This window comes from Myxocyprinus asiaticus, chromosome 16, assembly GCF_019703515.2.
Source record: "Myxocyprinus asiaticus isolate MX2 ecotype Aquarium Trade chromosome 16, UBuf_Myxa_2, whole genome shotgun sequence".
Lineage (NCBI taxonomy): Eukaryota > Metazoa > Chordata > Actinopteri > Cypriniformes > Catostomidae > Myxocyprinus > Myxocyprinus asiaticus.
The window spans coordinates 3,321,912-3,344,500 of NC_059359.1; the positions used below are offsets into that span (position 1 = coordinate 3,321,912).

Below are 22,589 nucleotides of genomic sequence, written 5' to 3' on the forward strand. Positions count from 1 at the left end.
CCACAAGGACTTAGAGCGCATTGGGAATTGGGCATTCCAAATTGGGGAGAAAGGGGGAGAAAAAAAAGAAAGAAAAAAAACAGTACTTGCATTGTGTTATGAACGTGTTCAATTGAGCTAGCATATCTAGAAGCATCTGTGTTTATGCTAATGCTCGATATAGCATTCCTTGTGGCAAGGCGTAGAATGCAATACGTACTTGCATTGTGTTTTGAATTGCATTGTGACACATTTCAAAAGCATCAATGCGCTCATTAGAGCTAGCATAGCTATCTGGGTTTATGCTAATGCCTGCTATAGCATTCCTTGTGGCAATGCTGAGAATGCAACACGTACTGGCATTACGTTATTAATTCCACAGTGACAAATTTCGGAAGACAACAATGCGCTCAATTCCCTTGTGAAAATTGAGAGTTCATGGCAAATTTGTCGCAAACTTGCCACAAATTCACCACTGATCATTTTCACATGCAAATGAGCTTTGTGGCAAATTGTCCATTGTTGCCAAAGGTTTGCCGGAGGTTCGCCACTACCAGCAAAGAGCTGCAAACTTTTGGCAAACATTTGCAGCGAATCAAAAGCTAATTTAGATGTGAAACTAAAAAGGGGCAAATCTGTGGCTAGTTTAGATTTTTTTTTGGAAGGGTAGAGCGAGTATAGCTAGACACATCTGTGTTTATGCTAAAGCCTGCTATAGCATCCTTTGTGGCAATGTGGAGAATGCAACAGGTACTAGCACTGTGTTATGAATTGCATGGTGACACATTTTGGAATGCAACAATGCATTCAATAGAGCTAGCATAGCTAGACATATCTGTGTTCAGTCAACTTCTATCTCCGTCTCCAATTTGGATATGTCTTCTCCAGATACCAACAAACCGGAGCTAGGTGCATCTTCATGGGGCAGGCTCTTGGCGTACCTTTTCTGTCATCTGCTTGGCACTGTAGTAGGACAAGCCAAGGCAAATGATGGCCAGCATCATAGCGATTTGGTTGACGGAGCGGTCGTGTGTTGGGGCCTGCACCTCACCTGCTACCTGCTACCTGCCTCTGCAGAGAGAACATCAAAAATGAAGGTCAACATATGCTCAAGCTACAACATGCAAGAAGACCAAAGCAAAACCTTGAAACGTTATACAGTCATCTGACTTCCTTTCAAAGACCACAGTGTTCCACCACCTGCCCAGGCATGTGGGTTAAACACAATCATTACATTTGTATTGCCAATAAAACAGTTTTCAAACAGGAACAATGTTCTGCTTGTGGGTAATCATAAGCACACCACAGTTTGAAAGCCAACAAGGATTGCTGGAATTGCTTAAAGAACCTTTAACAGGAAGTGAAAGATTACGACATTATCAGATATAATTATATTTAAGAGGCCCTTGAGAAATTAGTGGGTCACAGATAGGGGTCTATCAAAACAGCACATTATGGTCCATTTAGATTGGACATTCATTTTCTTTTAAAGCTGCACATAATCAATGTTTACAACTCTTGTTTTTGCACAATTGTTAATTATGAGCGAGAGGGCACCACTTTGCTGTTGTCTGGGATGCAACATGGCACATTAGCGTTTATACTACAAATCTGAGGTGTTCACATGAGTTTTCTACAATCTCCGAATGTGATTTGAGGGATCCAATCACAAACATTTGGATCCCATTTACACTTATATTTAGCACTGATCTCTTGTGATCAGATCACCTAAGATGGATGTCAATAAACAACACGATACTATTACGCTCCGATGGAGTTGAACAAATGATGCCACACCAAGTTTTGACTCTAACAGAAACCGATCTCAAAAAGGTGTCAAGAAGATTAGGTTAATGCGCTTTTTAGCAAGCATCATTAAACCTAGTAGGTCTATACGGGTCTAAGAATAGTAAGAAGATAAACCTACTTCATATTAAAAAGATTTAAGAATTAATCTCCAATCATTAGGTCAATCATAGAGTGTGGTGAGGACATTGTAACAATTTAAGCAAACCAAAATTCTATGCCAATATGTCATTTTTGGGGATGCTACTTTAAATTATGAGTAGCTTGTGGCCTGTTAAGCTACAGTTCCAAAGTAGTTAAACTATAGTTAGCGTGTGATTATGACAACGGTTTGGTAGGCGATAAAGCCGCATCCGCAATACTTTGTGACATTAAAAACAGCAATTGTACCACTATGTCACTGCTTGTTGGAAAAAATAGGCCATTAATGGAAAATGTACACAATTTTTTCGTTGTTGCGAAAAATACTTTTAGGTAGTAACACTGGTTAAAGTCCACAATCAAGTTCCAAATTTGAGCTCAGTGACAACGGATCCACTATGTTTTCAACGTCAAAACTTTTTTTTGGTTAAAATAAACAATTAATGACTGATTAAGAAATGTTTGCCTGCTTGCTACTAATCCCCCCTGTGGCTTTCATGCTATTTTTGTATTTCAAGCTATGAGAATCACATCCAGATGATGAGAGATGAATCTAAGCTAGTATTTCCCATGCGTATACAAGCCTTCATTCAACCCATCATGGTCATTGTTCATATAATTAGGGTTCAGTCACTTTTAGCCAACAGGAATTCAGTGGGCTGCTGTGATATGGCTTTGGGTTGAAGCTGGGTGGCACCAGTCTGATCTTTCCAAGGGACAATTACGCATCCAAAACTAACTAGCATTTCTTGCTCCTAGAAAAAGATATTACACAAGTTTCACATTTTAAATAAGCAATCAAAAAATGTTCGCATATTGAACCCAAGTTAACCCAAGATTAAAACAATAACATACCTGCAGGAGACAGAAGTATCCAGGAGTCAGTCTGCCCAGCCTGATGATCATTGTGGCAGTTTTTGCACACAAAGTGGCTGAATTAACCTCCTGGGGAGTTGTGTAAAGCCGAAGCAGTGTGACAACCTGCAGACGAAGAGGACAAGTTAATTAAGCAACTAACCAGAATGCAAATGCTGTGCAAATTCAACATCCAAAATCCATTTTGAATCCAAACATTGAGTGTCTAATGCATCAATGGTCAACTTTTATTCCTTCTGATTGAAAATTCCAAGGCTGTGTTCTAGAAGAGCGAGAAAACCTCACCGAGGTGAAATGGACCCCATGAGAGTTAAAAAATGAAAACACAGAAGGTTTTCTTTTGCCATAAACCGGACAAGGCTGATGCAAGTGGAAAGGAACACTTATAGCCATAGGCAACAACCCCAAACAAATTTAAGTCCAGTTGATTCCGGTTTCAGTGAATCAAGTCAGGGTGACAGTAATCTGTTGTCTGATAATACATACTGTGCTGGTTTGAACCAGATCTTCAGACTGAAACTCACCCAAAACCTGCAAGCCATTGTTACTCACAAATGTTCTACAAAACAATGGTCATAACCCATTGGACCCTTCATTAACTCTGACGATAATCAGTCATAATGACTTTGGTAATTTAACTACATATATAAATTTGTGAGAAAGCCACAATAAAAGTACAACATCCTCTTCAACTACATAAAACATACTAGGAGTACGCCAATCACTTGGAAATGGGTAAGGAGTGTTTTAGGTAATGGTAGACATGTTCAGGATGCATCTACCAACCTGGCTGCAATTGTGCTCCAAGGAAAAAACAAGCAGTCCAAACAACCAGCGAGATCTTACCCATCAAAGGTTGAGTACAAAAAGAAACTAGTGCATTTCTAACAAGCAAAGTTGGACTAAAAAGATGGGAGAACTCTGCCAGCCAGACTGCGACAGCATGAGCGTTCTGCGAATGAAGAGACTTGTTCAGGGGTAGTTTTCACTGGAGCTCCGCCCTTTTATAAAACCTCAGCTCTTGTGACCAGATTGGCAGATTGTCTCTCACTCCCTCTCTCTCCCTCTTTACCACAGCTGTCAAAATGAATCATGTTTGAGCCAGAGAGAGCACGTACACGCCCATCTTGCCAACCACCGTAACACTATGAAACGAAGGCCCAGAGGACTTGTAAAATAGAATTTTCTCACCTATTCAACCACAAACATCTGGAGAAACAAGATCGAAAGATTGCTAAATGAGCAGGTAATAAAACAGAATGCACAATGTGCATTTTATGAAAGCATATGGTTTGCATATCTCTCAGTCAGCAAAAATTAAGATGTAATACATTGCGATGGGGCAAGGTTGTCCCACGTTATCCTACCTCCAAGTGAGGACACTGGAGTGACCATATTCACCCATCAATAAGCTTCTACATCTCAGACCACATGTCCATGCGTGTTGTGTGTTTGTTATATAAGGCTATTCCACTTCACTGGGATGAATTACAGAAAGCAACACTGCATATTTTCAAAAGAATGATGTAACGAAGGTCGTCTTGATTCAGAATGACCCAATTCTGTGGTTCTCAACCAGGGGGACCTCACTAAGCTTCCATGGTGGCCGCATGGTCTTTCATTGTTTATGTAAAAATGTATTGTAGACAGTTTAATCATTGAAATGACACACAAAAAAATCAAGATATAGTGCAGAGACAGGCCTGGTTCTACGGGGGTGCTTGAGGGTGCTAAGCACCCACAAACGAACCTTAGAGCACCCTCAATTGCAGACCAGGGCAAACTACTGCCCGCGTGTCGATTTATCATGAACGTTTTTTATTAAAGCTTTCATTTATCTGGCTTTGGGACCTATCGTGCATCCACAAGCTTTTAATATATTCAGGGTTTCCAGATAATATATGCAACACCCCAATCAGAGATTTATACTTGCACAAATAGGAAATATTTAGCCTTATGTCATACTTAATTTACGCAATCTGGCAACCATGCATGCGAGTGCATACTCTCTCTCCTCTCTTCGGAAAAAAAACCTTAAAGTGCTCAATAGTGTAATATTCTGCTCAAAGAAAAGTGTGATGCAGCAAATCCGTGTCCATTCATGAGGCTGCGTGTGCTGTTTAGTGCCAAGTCTGTGAGCAAATATTTTCAGTGATGAACTTTAGTAAAATCCCAATAGATCTTCGCATCATTCACATGCAGACGGGACACACAAGCAAAACTAAATGAGAGAGGAAAATGTTTGTTCTTTGTGTTATTTTTTGAAATGCTGAAGTCCCTCACACCTGTATGTGAATGTTACTCTGGCAGTAATCATCTATCAGTGTCATGCTGCCTGTTTTATTCAGTTGTGTGCTGAATGGGATGCCAAATAAACCATTGACGAGACTCACATCATGATCCATGAGCGTGTAAATAGGTTGATAATGTTCTGAGAATAAAACAAATGTGTCCATTTTGTGGCCAACTTTAAAATAAGCCTTTAGAATCTATAATTTCTGAATATATTTTATTTTACTATTAAACCAACCTCCTGATGTAGAGTGTTAAATTGAAAACTAAATTACCACTGCACTGAAGTATGGTCAAATAAACAATTCATAATTATACTCTGTCTTAATTCAGTTTTACTAACACATGATAGTAATGTTGCAGCAAAACTTCAAGCAATCACAGAATGGTCCCATCAGAATACACTTCAGAAAACTGTGCATCATTCATTGACTGCATGACTGCACTACTACTTCTAGGATTAAGATACAAATATTTAAAACTTTTTATCTTCTCTGTTCCATGTTCTAGTTAACGGCTGATGTGGCTCCTGTACCAAAACAATTGCACACCTCTGCTCAATTGAATATGTAAGTCTAATACTGTAAATTGGCAAGCAGATTTCCTTGAATCCCAGCAAACACACAAAAATCCCTGCAGTTTGTGAACACACAATTGCTGCATCAAAACTTATAAACGTGTATGATTGTGCAAATCAGTATGTGCTAATCTGCACGTGCAGCATTTTCAGTGACAGATCATGTTAAAAAAACGAAGCAATAAATGTTTTGTACAAAAACTGTTATTTACGTTGTTTTAGTAGCATTTAAACATGATTTAATATATTTTTAAAATGTGTAATTACGATACATCTCCACTTTATACAGAGCACCCCCACAATTTTCAGAAGCACCCTCAGTGATTTGGATCTGGAACTGGGCCTGAACTTCTGTAGCATCAAGAACAGATCATTTTTGTTTTCTTTCCTTAAAGAATGAACAATCTTGAGATAAATTGCAATTAAATAGTCTACTATACTGACAGCCCTAGTTTCTGATCGTTTAAAAAATGCCTCAAAACAAACACTGTCATCATTTCAGCAGAAGTACAACTATGAATTTTCTATCTGTGAAGGGGGGCATATGAACATTGGCTTTGATGATGGGGGACCTTGGTGTTACAGAAGTTAAAGGAAAATTCTGGGTTCAATACAAGTTAAGGTCAATCGACAGTATTTGTGGCATATTACTGATTACCACATTTATTTTGACTCTTATCTTTAAAAAAAAAAAAAAAAAAAAATCTGTGTTACAGTGAGGAACTTACAATGGAAGTGAATGGGGCCAATCTGTAAACGTTAAAATACTCACTGTTTCAAAAGTATAGCCACAAGACATAAACAATATAAATGTTAACATGATTTTTTTTAACCTTTTCTGTGTAAAGTTATAGCCAAATTTACAACTTTGTTGCCATGACGATGTAATGTTAACAAACCCTAAAACCCTAAAGGCCCAGATATACTTCATGAGAAATAGTATGACGTATGACGTCCATAAAGATTGTTTTTGCGTTCGTTTCGGTGGTTTGGAACAGCTCGCCTTGGCAAACTTTTAGAAAACTTCTAACCGGCTGCTAAACACCTTCTTACTGCCATCGGTTCATGTCGTCGGTAGGTGTGACCTGAAGCTCCACCTACTACTTTGTTTACATTTTTCAGTCAGTATTCAACATGAACACACCTGCGTGCAAGAACATGTTGTGTGATTTTTGTTTTTTGTTTTGTTTAATTAGTCTACAAAAGGAATCAATTATACTCAAATACTCTCAAGTGCCCATTCACTCTTGCCATCTGCAGCGAAAGCCATTCACACATCTGCCCAAAGTAAAAGATTCCTGTCATAATTTTGTCGGTATTTTGCACATTATTACACGTTTATACACCCATCTTTGCAGTTGTATCAATGTGATCATAAATTAAAATAACATTATGGCCACATATAGCGTGTTATGCAAAAACTAAATATTCAAGTGTATGAATCAGATTAGAGGACTGGAACTAGCTCTTGTATAAATATTTTTTTACTGACCAAAAACTGTTAACCTAAAATGTGTGCATGTAGTAAAATGAAAATTAATTCATTTTATTAAACTCAAAAATATGACTTAACCTGACTGAATCAGCCTCAATACATTGTTAACCAACAGAACAAATTTTATGGGTTAAATCATGAATGAAGAGCAAGTAAACACTGCAGGTTACCACTTTTTACAGTGTATGTAATACAATCACAACTAACCCTAATGGTCTTTTGATTGTAGATAAAGATGTGTGGAGAATATCTGCCATCTGTGGTACTGTAAAACTTCAAGACCTCTGAAATGACAGCTGACTCCGAATAATGGCAGAAGATGGTGCACCTTATGATCCACTACTAATCAATGGCGGTCGATACCCAGATCCGTCTGAAGAAATATTATTCTGCTATGCTTTGTTTTAGTCTATTGAGTAAGTAGCAAAGCAAACTAAACAATTATTCCATGAACTATACGATTTTTGAAAGATATTATGATTGTCTCAATAATTACTATTCAGAACCCCAACAATTAAAGCTTTTTTATTTTAATCTTTGAATGAGTTTCATTTCAGTGTGATGTCATTTTCCTTCATGTGCTCTCCTGTCTAAATTCTGAAGCATCTGAATAAACTCTGTTATCCCATGGATTATTTAATCTGCAGCCTGAGCATTTATAAACCTCCCCCTTGCCCACTCCAGACTCCTATACATGGTTACAATTCTGAAAATGTAAAAATAGTTATGAGAATGAGTACATCAATGCTTTTCCAATCCTTGCAACACACACACACACAACTTGTCAGGAGTTTGGAATCACTAAGAATGTTTTTTCACGTTTTGAAAGAATTTGCTACTTTGGTTAGCTTGCAAAATTTGTGAAAACCAATAGCCATCTTAGATAGTCACCCAGCTGTTAAACTTGAACTCAAACCCTGAGTCAAATTCTGTGTGAGTAGTTGAATAAACAGTTCTGGACAGCGGAGACAAAATCCTGAACTATTAAGTGATGACAGAAGGACAGAAGGACATCAGGTCCTGGATTATCTGTCAACAAAAGTCAGGTGCAGTCATTTAATGTGCGTTTGCACTGTGAAACAAAATAAATCGTTGCCGTTAATGATTTGAATCCTCCGACTTGCCGTAGATACCTCAAACGCGATAGTGGAGGAGTTATGTACATGAGCAAATGAATTCGCTAATTAAGTTACGTGAGGCGCTAAAATAACACACGTTAACTTAACGCGCGACGGCGTACGGCGTTTATGTAACGCCTAACGCCGTTTACTTAACGCCTTACGGCGTTTGGAAAATGGCGTTTCAAAACTTAATACGGCGATACAAAACACGTGAATTCTGACCCTCTTGGCTTCCATAAGCCTCTGCTGGGTGCGCACATCAAAACGCTTCACGCGCTCTTCCGGACAGGAGCTGATCTTGTTGACGTCTGAGGTGCGGCTCAGTGAGTCTCAAAGTTAAACTGAATGACACACAAATGAAATGGTGTTCATGGCATGTATATATTCCCTTAAAATTCAATTTGGGCATTACGATGTGAAGTGCATAAAAATCGTGGTTCTCTCAAAAAATCGGGGTTAACAAATAACCGCGATCAGACGATTATTTAATAACCGTGACAGGCCTAATGGTCCCAAAATAGGCTCAGTTTCTTTATGCAAAATGTAATTTTGGGGGAAAATATATAATCTGGACATTCGCCACACACACACGCACACACAAAAAGACTGATTTAATGAGTAATTACGCATTCTCGTCTTTAAAATTAAGGTTTCATTGGAAAATAATTAATCCTTGTTGTATGTCATCCATATTTGATCTATAATACGAAGCAGGAAAAAAAAAAAAAAATCCTCCACACATATACACACACACAAAATCACTTTAACAGGAATAGGGCATACGCAGGCATACACCATATGCCCACCTATCTTTCTTAGGATTTTGCCCACTAGAGCATGTGAGCGGAGCATAGTGAGGAGCGGAGCGATCAGAATTTAACTGGAGCAAGGAGCGCGTTTCACGAGACTGCGCTCCGGCCACTGACAAGGCACTCATTTTCCGCTCCAAACAGAATGCGCTACATTTTGCATGTGGCCACATTGTGTGTGTTGGTGGCTGTATTAGGTCCAAGATTTTAAACAGAGTGGATTGTTAGAGATGAGGCAGTGTTTAAACTCGGTGTGACTCACAAGCTGATGGTGACAGGTGCCGATTCCAACAACAGACTACAGTGAGGTGAGAGCGCAGAGGCAGTTCAAAACACAGATTTGTTTCCCAGACATACGTCTGTAAAGTAAAATAATTTTATTAGGCTACCACGGACGTCTGTAAGGTTTACTGTCGAATCGCATGGGATAAGGGATGTCTGTATAAATCACAGAGATGAAAGTGTCGACTGCATTTACACACTGCTGTCACGCATAACTGACCCATCAGAAAATGTATGCTATTTAGCTGTGCTGATTAATGATGAAGTAAGTATTAAAGGGGTCATGGCATGAGGAATCTAATTTTCCTTGATCTTTTGACATATAAGAGGTCATTGTACTATAAAAGCATCAGTTTCAGAACTTCCTCCTTAATACAAAAAGAGCATTTATTTAACCCAAGCTGCAAAAACGGCTCGTTTGGAATTCATGGAACTTGTGACGTCACAAGGACCAAATACATCTGCAACACCTAATTTCCATCATTGCACACTTGGCCCCACACACTGGTTCTCGTCAGTCACACAGTTGAAGTGGAGAGAGACGGGGCCTGTCACAGACATGCATATCTCAGGCCACTTTAAAAGATGCGGTGTCAAGTTACAACCCTGAAGAGGAGAAGCTCTCCATCATGGAATGCGTTCTTTCACCCATCTGCACTATTTTTATTTGTTGGTATATGAAAACATGAAGGAATGATACTGGAAACTGGATGTGGATGTGTCTTCAATGTATTTTAGAGTGGATTTTATGTTCGGCTCATACCAATACAATGTAATCTTTGCAAAGGAACTGTTATTGAAGGATGGGGCAGTTAAAACACTTTGACGTGATCACAAAAACCGTGAGTAAACTGTTTAATTCATAAATATTTCATATGTCATGACTGTGTAATAGTTTATAGTGCTGACATCCTGTTTACACCAGGCTCGTTGACACAAACTTTCTAAACCGTTTATTTGTGTTGTTGGCAGTAGTAGCGCAACCGCGTGCAGCGCAAAATGGAAAGGGACATCTGTTTACTGTCGGAGCAAGGAGACGCACCACAATAGACGCGCCACAACGGATGCTTCCATGGTAGACAGCATCATTGATTATAATGGGTTCTATTGCTTTTGACGCGACACGACTCGCATCCAGTGTAGACGGTGTGAGTGTTAACAGTTGTGCTTGAGATGAACAGTTTAATATATTCAATTTTTTTTATTTTTTTTATCCCCTTTTCTCCCCAATTTGGAATGCCCAATTCACACTACTTAGTAGGTCCTCGTGGTGGCGCGGTTACTCACCTCAATCCGGGTGACAAAGGACAAGTCTCAATTGCCTCTGCTTTTGAGACAGTCAATCCACGCATCTTATCACATGACTCGTTGTGCATGACACCGCGGAGATTCACAGCATGCGGAGACTCATGCTACTCTCCACGATCCACACACAACTTACCACATGCCCCATTGAAAACCACTAATCACGACCACGAGGAGGTTACCCCATGTGACTCTACCCTCCCTAGCAACTGGGCCAATTTGGTTGCTTAGGAGAGTAATTTTCATAGTAGCCTAATGAAAGGAACATTAATATGACCTACAAATTTAAATACATAAATTCACAGTATGCCCACCTCTTTAGACACTACTACACCACTGGGTACAGCAGAGAAAAATCCACCAGTCAGAGAACCGTGGCCAACCAAGCCCGCGAAACGTGCCTCAGAGCGACCGCGTGAACCCATGACGCACTGTGAATGATGTAATCGAGTCGTCTCCCTTCACCATTAAACCACTTATATATTTGTACATATCGAATATTTTGCAATAAACATAAAATATATTGTTTCTATGCAACCTAAAATCAATAGTTTTATATATTCCTATCATTTTTTTATTCAATGACATCATTCGCAGTGCTTCATGGGATTGTAGTCCATGCCCCCCTGAAAGACAGTAAGTACACAGCCTTGTTCCTTTGCCTTTATGTCCGATTTTCAAATGCTTTTTTGCCTTAAAACAAAGCTTGTGAGGTTTTTATTCATGTCGGAGCTGGTTGATTTGGATCATGGCCTACAACTCTTTTATGAAGGATTTTTTAAGTCTATGGAAGAAATAAATGGGGAAAATACTTCCCTGGGGAACTCAGATGGCTGAAAAGTGGGCAAGCACTATTGCGCTCTATATAGAGTGATTAGTCACATGACATTTATGGCTCAAATGATTGGCTTAAAAGCAATTGTTTCTGGAACTGATTCTCCATGAAGCAGTTGCCCATTATGCACCCACATTATCACCATTCGCTTGCATTGTAGGACATACAGAGTAGAAATATTCTTCTAAAAATCTTTGTTTGTGTTCAGCAGAAGAAAGAAAGTGGCATGAAAGTGAGTAAATGATGAGAGAATTTTCATTTTTGGGTGTATTATTCCTTTAAGTTGGAAATCTGACTTCAGGCGCCCTTTTGTTGACTTTTGCAAGGATGAAGTTGGACATTCCGAATTTCTATGTTGAATGGACCAGCATAATAATACTCACTGATCTGCTGCAGGCTGGTTCTCGGCCTCCAGATGTTGGTGCTCATCTTTGTTAAAGAGGGTTGAAACACTCTTCCAGCCCTTCGCCCCAGCTCCCTGCATCTGAGGAGGAATAATATGCACAGAGACGCACTGCTGGATCTGTCTCACACTGACAAAAATCTGTCTGTATATATATATATTTATACAGGTGCATCTCAATAAATTAGAATGGCGTGGAAAAGTTCATTTATTTCAGTAATTCAACTCAAATTGTGAAACTCGTGTATTAAATAAATTCAATGCACACAGACTGAAGTAGTTTAAGTCTTTGGTTCTTTTAATTGTGATGATTTTGGCTCACAATGAACAAAAACCCACCAATTCACTATCTCAAAAAATTAGAATATGGTGACATGCCAATCTGCTAATCAACTCAAAACACCTGCAAAGTTTCCTGAGCCTTCAAAATGGTCTCTCAGTTTGGTTCACTAGGCTACACAATCATGGGGAAGACTGCTGATCTGACAGTTGTCCAGAAGACAATCATTGACACCCTTCACAAGGAGGGTAAGCCATAAACATTCATTGCCAAAGAAGCTGGCTGTTCACAGAGTGCTGTATCCAAGCATGTTAACAGAAAGTTGAGTGGAAGGAAAAAGTGTGGAAGAAAAAGATGCACAACCAACCGAGAGAACTGCAGCCTTATGAGGATTGTCAAGCAAAATCGATTCAAGAATTTGGGTGAACTTCACAAGGAATGGACTGAGGCTGGGGTCAAGGCATCAAGAGCCACCACACACAGACGTGTCAAGGAATTTGGCTACAGTTGTCGTATTCCTCTTGTTAAGCCACTCCTGAACCACAGACAACGTCAGAGGCGTCTTACCTGGGCTAAGGAGAAGAAGAACTGGACTGTTGCCCAGTGGTCCAAAGTCCTCTTTTCAGATGAGAGCAAGTTTTGTATTTCATTTGGAAACCAAGGTCCTAGAGTCTGGAGGAAGGGTGGAGAAGCTCATAGCCCAAGTTGCTTGAAGTCCAGTGTTAAGTTTCCACAGTCTGTGATGATTTGGGGTGCAATGTCATCTGCTGGTGTTGGTCCATTGTGTTTTTTGAAAACCAAAGTCACTGCACTCGTTTACCAAGAAATTTTGGAGCACTTCATGCTTCCTTTTGCTGAAAGATGCTGATTTCATTTCCCAGCAGGATTTGGCACCTGCCCACACTGCCAAAAGCACCAAAAGTTGGTTAAATGACCATGGTGTTGGTGTGCTTGACAGGCCAACAAACTCACCAGACCTGAACCCCATAGAGAATCTATGGGGTATTGTCAAGAGGAAAATGAGAAACAAGAGACCAAAAAATGCAGATGAGCTGAAGGCCACTGTCAAAGAAACCTGGGCTTCCATACCACCTCAGCAGTGCCACAAACTGATCACCTACATGCCACGCCGAATTGAGGCAGTAATTAAAGCAAAAGGAGCCCCTACCAAGTATTGAGTACATATACAGTAAATGAACATACTTTCCAGAAGGCCAGCAATTCACTAAAAATGTTTTTTTTATTGGTCTTATGATGTATTCTAATTTTTTGAGATAGTGAATTGGTGGGTTTTTGTTAAATGTGAGCCAAAATCATCACAATTAAAAGAACCAAAGACTTAAACTACTTCAGTCTGTGTGCATTGAATTTATTTAATACACGAGTTTCACAATTTGAGTTGAATTACTGAAATAAATGAACTTTTCCACGACATTCTAATTTATTGAGATGCACCTGTATATGTGAACTACTTCTATACATGTGCTTGAAGCACACTTTTTACAAGTGAAAGATGCTTACTCTCTTGGCCAGCTGTGACATTGCACTGGGTCCTTCATCGGACTGGATAGGCGTCATATCTTCGGCTATTTCACCGACCTTCACAGACAAACATTAATAGACAAATTATCTTCAACTTTTGTAGTAGACAGATAAACTACATACAACTCCAGCTGACCAACATTAACATTTTGTCTCCCTCTTGGGGTTTTTAGTGATACTACATCAAGATCCTTTCAATGAGAATGTCAACAGGGTGTGTGAGGGTATCTGACTCGAGCTCAGTTTAATACTATTATATGCATAATATCTTTAATACATTATATACAATTCAAGTAATTATGTCACATACATATGTTAAGCTATACTCTTATAGTTCTCAACTGAATGTTTGTATTATTCTTATTTTAAGTCACTTTGGATAAAAGCTCATCTGTTAAAGGAATATTCCAGGTTCAGTACAAGTTAAGCTCAAACGACACCATGTGTGGCATGATTTTGATTCCAACAAAAGTCATTTCGACTCGTTCCTCCTTTTCTTAAAAAAAAAAAGCAAAAATCTAAGTTACAGGCATTTACAATGGAAGTCAATGTGGCCAATTTTTGGAGGGTTTAAAAGCAGAAATGTGAAGCTTATAATTTTATAAAAGCACTTTAATTCTTCTATTAAAACTCATGTGTTACTTTAGCTGTAAAGTTGTTTAAATCATTTTTACAGTCATTGTAGGGTTTTAGGGTTTGTTGACCACATCGTCATGGCTCTGAAGTTGTAAAATTGGATAAAGCTTTACACAGAAAAAGGTTAGTAAGTGATTTTGTCACACTAAAATCATGATAACACATATTGTTGTGGCGTTTACATACGTTTTACAAGGTTTGCATATTGGCCCCATTCCCTTCCATTGTAAGTGTCTTGCTGAAACCCAGATTTTTGCTTTTTTTTTTTAAAGAAAAGAATGGGCAAGTCAAAATAAATTGTGGTAATCAGTATTATGGCACAAATGCTGTCGATTGAGCTTAACTTGTACTGAACCTGGAATATTCCTTCAAGCCGATAAATGTAAATGTAATACAATGAATACAATTTTAATTTAAAGTTTTTAAATGAGCTTGGAGCAACTCGAGGAATAGTCACAATATTCATTCACCAAAAATTCAAACTAACTATACACTGCAAGAATGTATAGGCCTATAAGAATTATTCAACACTTGTCAGTGCCTGATTCATACTATCATACATTTGCAACATGCATCCAGTGTTTATCTTGAATGAGAAATTTTGGCTGGTTTATTTGCCTTAATCTTTTGGCAACATAATATGTTATAGCAGGCTATGGAAACTATGCAAGCTCACTGGTAAAAGAGAAGCCAAACAGATAGGCGAGAAATATGGGGAATCAGCCAACAAGTCGAACACACCCTGATGGTAATATCTGCCTTGAATTAATCACTGGAATGTCATCCTGCTGTAGAGTCGAGATCCAGTTACAGAGCCTTTGAAAAGTGGGTCAAGTTTCCACTTAAAAGATTATTGAAAGTATTTGAATGCATCCTGAAACTCTTTGATAAACATAAGCTGTAGCCACTCGACATAGTCAGGAATAAAGGAACAAAAGCAGCTTTCCTTTATTTAGAATTTATTTTAATGCACTTAAAACATTTATTAAAAAAAGATTTCATGACATTATTTAATGAGTAAAATTGTATCTCTTCTTTAAAATGGATTTGTATTCATAGTACTAAATGCATGCGATCACATGCTCATGGGCCAATGGAATGTCTTCAGGTATTTCTGTGATAATCCAACTATTTTCACAAGAATCAAATGAGATCTTGCTGCATAAGCTGAAATCCGTACATGCTTTTTAGATTTTTATTTAATTAAGTTCTTATTGGATAATGAATGTTGAGTCATTTTTATCAGACCCTTACTTATATTGTGTTCAAGTAATGTATTGCTACTGTACAGTAACAGGAAATCCCACAGTGGGAGCTATGAGAGTTTTGAAATACTGAATTTTCATCCTATTGGTTATCATACTCGTCCTATTGAGAGCTGTATGACTTCTACAAAGATCTAGACTTTGTTTTGTATTACAATGGAATTTCCCGATAGCATCTTTTCCAATTGGTTCCAAATATTGTAGAATATTGTACTGCATAAGATCTTTGTCTCAACATTTTACACAACTGATATTTCAATCGTAAAATTGTTTATTATTAGTATTATTTTTATTATTTCAATAAGCTGATTCATGCAGAGCATAAACTGTTCACTGCAAATGCCAACACTGAGTTTTAAAGGTTATTTACTGATGTGTTGGAACAGCTGACATGCAATATTCCATTTCTATTTTAAAAAGCATTTTGCTCATTTTTATTATCATAATTATTTTCCATACAGCTTTCATGAGCTTATAAAGGTAAAAGGTGATTAAAATGATGAAGAACTTCAAACAAGTGGTGACCAGTTGCACAATATTCACCTCCCTTATTTAGATTTTTAACCAAAATGTAGATGTTGATTTTTAACATGAACATGTTATGCACCAACTATACCCCCATACTGATCCATTACAGTACAAGATTTGGTTGATTTACCTCTTCCACTGGCTCTTCCTCCATGTCTGGATTGAGAGTCTTCATCACTTTACTCTTATAGACTTTCCACAGCGGATTCATGACTGACACCTTCAAAAATCCTTAGATACGTCAAACAATCATAAAAAAAAAGACTCTTATGCCACCAGCAACAAACTCCTGGCGTTAGTTTGGATCTAAAAACCTTCAACAATATTCCTGTTCCATCCGTAAACGTGTAATGCACAAAATACAGATCATCCAATATGATGAAAATTAATGTTTCTTCATTGTCTTTCTACTGTCTCTTTGAATAAAGAAAAACTCTGGAAGGCTGCTTGTCGAGTCCTTGATTTCAGTGTCAACAAGATGAAAGAGACAAATGCATAGTGACACGGTTCAGAAGCCCAGCATCGGCTACCTGGAAACAGGTATGAGTTTCCTACTGAATATTTCAGGTTTCGCCAATAGTTGAAACTTCATTGTTAGTTCATTTAAGCAGAGCAGGCCGTGTAACATTAACCCCAAACAACATATATACATGGCATGTTTCAGTGGCCAATAAGGTCAGTCACTGAAGATCTTTGATAGTGCCCATTGTTTACTATATTGTACAATGTATACTATAATTATTGCAACGATAAAGCCACAACAGGTCTCGTTCTGACAGTGAAAAAGCAATTCAAGATAATGTCATTAAAAATTTTCTTTTATGTTTGGGTGAATCTCATGAAACTTGTCAAGAACATGTCAAAGTCATATTTCACCCTAAAACCAAAAGAGAAAAATAAGAAATGTAATTTTTCTTAAATAAATTGAAGCCTACTTTAGGACCATTAACGTCCTGGTTACTTTTGTAACCTCCATTCCCTGATGGAGGGAACGTGACATTGTGTCAATGTAGTGACACTAGGGGTCACCCTTCGGAGCCCCAAACACCTCTGATCTTTGAGAAAAGGAATTTGGAATTTGCATGCCACTCCCCCGGACATACGGGTATAAAAGAAGTTGGCTCGCAACCACTCATTCAGGTTTTGTGCTGAGGAGCTGAGACGAGGTCCCGGCCATTTCAGCGGGTAGTTCAGTGTTGTGGCAGGAGGGACACAATGTCTCATTCCCTCCATCAGGGAATGGAGGTTACGAAAGTAACCAGGACGTTTCCTATCTGTCACGCACTCAACGTTGTGTCGATGTAGTGACACTAGGGGTCCTTATACGAAATGCCACAACTAGCTGAACTGTGTTACATGGACTGACGGTGCGAGACGGGCAAATCATTACGTGCCTCGTAGCCAGCGCAACTGGCCGTCACATAATCTCTCCCAACGCTCCTACGAGCGTTGTGCGGTCCCCCGCACCTCGGGGACAAGTCGACTGCCCAAAAATGGGGACAGGCTGCCTCAGCCGTGGCCTCTTCTCTTTTTTCTCCCCAAAAAAGAGTAGAAATCGATCAGCTGGGGGCCATAAGTGTCCGTGTCGGGGGGTGTCCCTCCAAGGGGAAGACACTACGGAGACCACACCCTGCCCGGAGGGGAGGTAACTGTGTGGAAATACGTCACATGGTCTTACCGAGTTTTATCGGCAGTGTCGCATGTGGAGGAGTCCCCGTGGTATGTCCTACCCAGAGGGGATGGAGCTCTACAGACACAGCGACCGGTGGCAGAGGGGACTCTGCCCAAGGAAGACGCAGGTTTACCAACAGGGAAACCGTCTCGTGGAAGATACATCACACAGGGTTACAGACAGCCAGCGCATGTGGAGCACCTATCCCAGTACAGGGCCTACTAGCACACATACTGGGCCAGCATCGAGTTTCTCTGCGAACTCACCCACCACAGGGCTAAGGAAGAAACGACATCCAGGGTACATGGTCGTGAACATGGCTGGAGGGTAAAAAGCGCACGTCTCCCCCTCCAGGAGGGGAAAGGTGCTATGTGCAAGCGGTACACCTGGCCAGTTATCCCACAAACATACCTGTTCGTACCTGACAACACACGGGACAAAACAGGCTCAACCCGGAAATTGTAGAACCTCGCGAAGGTATTGGGTGTTGCCCAGCCCGCTGCTCTACAGATGTCTGCTAAAGAGGCGCCCTTGGTCAGGGCCCAGTAGGCCGCCACACTCCTGGTAGAGTGTGCTCATAGCCCCAAGGGGCTATTGGCGTGATATGCCAAAGCGATGGCGTCAATGACCCAGTGGGCGATCCTCTGTTTGGAGACAGCACTCCCTTTCTGCTGTCTTCCAAAGCAGACAAAGAGCTGCTCAGAGCATCTAAAGCTCTGTGTGTGATCCAAATAGATGTGCAAAGCGCGCATCGGACACAGAAACGACAAGGCTGTGTCTGCCTCCTCCTGGGGAAGCGCTTGCTGGTTCACCACCTGATCCCAAAACGGGGTCGTGGGAACCTTGGGCACATAGCCCGGTCAGGGTCTCAGGACCACGTGAGAGTATTCCAGACTAAACTCCAGGCACATGTCGCTGACAGAGAATGCCTGCAGGTCCCCTACCGTCTTGATGGATGTGAGTTTCTTCAAAGAGACTGCCTTTAGCTCAACTGACTCCAGGGGCTCAAACGGGGCTCCCCGCAGGCCCCGTAGGACCACGGAGAGATTCCATGAGAGAATGAGGCACGGTCTGGGAGGATTCAGCCTCCTTGCGCCTCTAAGGAACCTGATGATCAGGTCGTGCTTCCCGAGAGACTTACCATCAACTGCATCGTGGTGCGCCGCTATAGCAGCCACGTACACCTTCAAGAAGGAAAGCACCGACCCGACTGCACATCTCTGGGGGTCTTCGTGTCGGGAAGAACACCACTTAGCGAACAGATGCCACTTCAAGGCATACAGGCGCCTCGTAGAGGGAGCCCAAGCCTGAGTGATGAGGCCACTTTGGTCTTCCGCGTTCCGTCCAGGGGCCAGACATGGAGATTTCAGAGGTCTGGTCGTGGGTGCCAGATGGTGCCCCGTCCCTGAGAAAGAAGGTCTTTCCTCAGGGGGATTCGCCAAGTGGGGGTTGTCGCGAGGAGTGTGAGGTCCGAGAACCAAGTCTGGGTTTGCCAGTAGGGTGCTACTAGGATGACCTGCTCCTCGTCCTCCCTGACCTTGCACAGGGTCTGTGCAAGTAGGCTCACTGGGGGGGACATATACTTGCATAGCCCCTAGGGCCAGCTGTGTGCCAGCGCATCTGTGCTGAGGGAAGCCTTGGTCAGGGCATACCAGAGCGGGCAGTGGGAGAATTCCCAGGAAGCGAACAGGTCTACCTGCGCTTGACTGAATCGACTCCAAATCAGCTGGACCACCTGGGGGTGGATTCTCCACTCTCCCCTGAGCGTGACCTGCTGCGACAGCGTGTCCGCAGCGGTTGATTTACGCTACCATCGCCGTGTTGTCTGTCTGGACCAACATGTGCTTGCCCTGGATCAACGGCCAAAGCCTCCGCAGGGCGAGCAACACTGCCAGAATCTCGAAGCAGTTGATGTGCCAACGTGGTTGCGGCCCAGTCCAGGAGCCGGCGGCTGCGTGCCCATTGCATACGGTGCCCCAGCCCGACTTGGAGGCGTCTGTCGTGATGACGACTCACCTGGGGACCTTCTCAAAGGGAACCCCTGTCCGTAGAAATGTCAGGTCCGTCCAAGGGCTGAAGCGGCGACAGATTGGCGTGATGGCCACGTGATGTGCCCCATTGCCCCATGTCTCATTTGCATCAGCCCGAGCGGTTTGACTGCCGCCGAGGACGCCATATGCCCCAGGAGTCTCTGAAATTGCTTCAGTGGGACTGCCGTTCTCTGCCTGAACCGATTGTGCACGCGTGCTCGTGAGGCGCACCATCATCGAGACTGAGTCTAACTCCAACCCGAGAAAAGAGATGCTCAAGGGAGGACCTTGTACTGGTACGCCCGGCCCTCGAAGGCAAACCGCAGGAAGGGCCTGTGTCGATGTAAAACCAAGATGTGGAAGTACACGTCCTTCAGGTCTACCGCCGCGAACCAATCTTAATGCCGAATGCTGAAGGGACAGGCTATATCGCATCCTTCCGAAGATGGGTCACAATCACCGTACGCAGGGCAGAGGCATTCTCGCCCTTCACTGAGGTGAAACGGATGCCTGGCGAACTGAATCGCATAGCCGAGTCGGACTTACAGGCGGGTGGGGAGGGACCGGGGCGGGGCATGGCCGTGAGCAGCGCTCCGAGCCCAGGAACCAATCGTCAAGCCGCGAGGGTTCAGGGGGGAGTGGAGGGTTCCACTCCAGCCCGACGCTCACAGCCACCTGGGCAAGCATGGCCGCCAGCTCTGCTTTGGCCTGCGACTGGGTGACTGCACCCGAAGGTGGGAGCCCAGTCGAGTCCTCAGCATCAGACTGAACCAGCCCGCTCTCCGATGCTGCGATCGAGAGCTCATCCACTTCGCAAGCGCCGAATGAGACTGCGAACTCGCACTGAGATGAGCCGGCGATCTCATCCCAGAACTTGACCGGGGCAAACGAGCAGACTGGGGAAGGGGAGGTCCGTGGGGGTTACCCGGCAGAGCGGCTCCCATTGGGGTCCCCAAATCGCTAACCGACGCGGCCTCATACCCGTAGGTAGAAGGACCGAGGCGGGGAGCCGCTGGGGTGGCTTTCCCTCTGACGAAAGAAAGCCGTGACCACAACGTTGCCATGGTCATGTTCTCGCAGTGAGAACATGACCCGTCCACGAAAGCTGTCTCCGCGTGGGCAGCGCCCAAGCATGTGAGACAGCGATCGTGGCCATCGGAAGTGGAGAGATCACAACCAGGAATTAAACACAGACGGAATGTCATCTTTAAAAAGATGCTTTCCATCAGTGCCAGTCTTCTAGAAGGAAAATATGCTCTTTCAGTAGAAGAATGTACTTTTTTATTCTCTGCACTCCACCGGTACACGAAGGGGAGAAACTGATATAATGCACCGTAAATCTAACAGCTTTTCGAGGTGAATGGACCGGCAGAGGAATTCAGTTCGCTGAACACAACCGCTCGGCTCCGAAGAGAAAATCTAAATGAGTGGTTGCGAGCCAGCTCCTTTTATACCCGTATGTCCAGGGGAGTGGCATGCAAATTCCACTCGCCAATTCCCATTGGCCTTTTCTCAAAGATTAGAGATGTTTGGGGCTCCCAAGGGTGACCTCTAGTGTCACTACATCGACACAACATCGAGTGAGTGACAGATAGAGAAAGGAATATTCCATGTTCAATACAAGTTAAGCTCAATCGACAGCATTTGTGGCATAATGTTGATTACCTCAAAATTAATTTCGACTTGTCCCTCCTTTTCTTAAAAAAAAAAAGCAAAAATCTGGGTTCAACTAGCCACTTTTCCACTATCGGGCCAGTGGAAGCCAGGGCTATCAACAGGTCAGCCGGGGTCAATAGCCTCGGACCTTGAGCCGCAAGACCAAAATCGATCTGCGTTCCCACCATCGGGCCAATAACTCCCCAGCGTTGCCTAAAAACCCGCCCTTAATACACCGCTGTGGTGCCAACATCACACACACCACCTATTTCACAAGCAAGAGGGAAGCTCAAGCTGAGGTTTCATGTTATCTAGAATATAGAGTTCATATAGAATGTAAACAGCAAGACTGGAAAACAGGACATCACATGACTAGGGAGCACATGACATGAAACAGGAACTAAACTTTTCAAAATAAAAGACATGAAATACATGAACACACACATTAAACATTACATAGTTCCAAAGTTCTGTAGGGAGCTCGGGGGGGGGGGTTCTTGAGGCGTGGGGCGTGGCCTGGCGAGACAGGACGTGGGGCATGGGACCAGGGCAGAGTCAATGGAAGGTGGGGCCCTGAGAGATTTGAGGGCGGAGCCATAGAAAGTGGAGCTTTCCAGCACACCGTCTATGAAAGTTCACCGAGCCATTGAAAGTCATTTCTTTGGGCACCGCTTTGTCCATTGGGCACTTTAACAGATTTGTACCGTACCCACATTTTTTTATTTTTTTCCCCGAACCTGTACCATTGTGCGCTGGATACACAACCTGAGAACTTCAGTGAAACTCCACCTTTGACATTGAACCTGCCTCAATCCATGGTTGGCCTTGTTTGGCCCAAGGGTAATCAGTGGCCCAAAGGCCATCGGCCCCCAGAAAGCCTAGAGGAGGCACAATGAAGCCTCAGAAGAGACAGTGGGAATGCAGCTGGCCCTGGCACACACTAGCATGCCCTCATTTGGCCCGATATTGGAAACGCGGCTAGTGCGGCTAGTTTAACTTGCATTGAACCTGGAATATTCCTTTAAGATTTGTTGCAGTGTAACATTATTTTCATGACAT

The 22,589-nt window shown here is 42.2% G+C and overlaps 1 protein-coding gene and 1 long non-coding RNA gene across 5 annotated transcripts in view; one reads left to right on the forward strand and one right to left on the reverse strand.

Moving 5' to 3' along the window:
• LOC127454303 (leukocyte elastase inhibitor-like) overlaps positions 1-22,589 on the forward strand; it is a 49,997-nt gene that overhangs the window by 18,018 nt on the left and 9,390 nt on the right. Inside the window, exons 1-2 of one of the 4 annotated variants that reach the window (XM_051721411.1) lie at positions 10,057-10,220; positions 16,601-16,712. The exons of the other annotated variants lie outside the window; for them this stretch is intronic. The gene's annotated coding sequence lies outside the window, so the exon portion shown is untranslated. Of the gene's footprint in view, positions 1-10,056; positions 10,221-16,600; positions 16,713-22,589 lie in introns of those variants that run through there. 4 annotated transcript variants of the gene reach the window in all.
• Positions 639-3,736, reverse strand: LOC127454322 (uncharacterized). The gene is made up of 3 exons (XR_007899511.1): positions 3,589-3,736; positions 2,782-2,907; positions 639-1,050 (listed from the first exon to the last, which is right to left on the reverse strand). It is a non-coding gene; the product is annotated as an uncharacterized LOC127454322 (long non-coding RNA).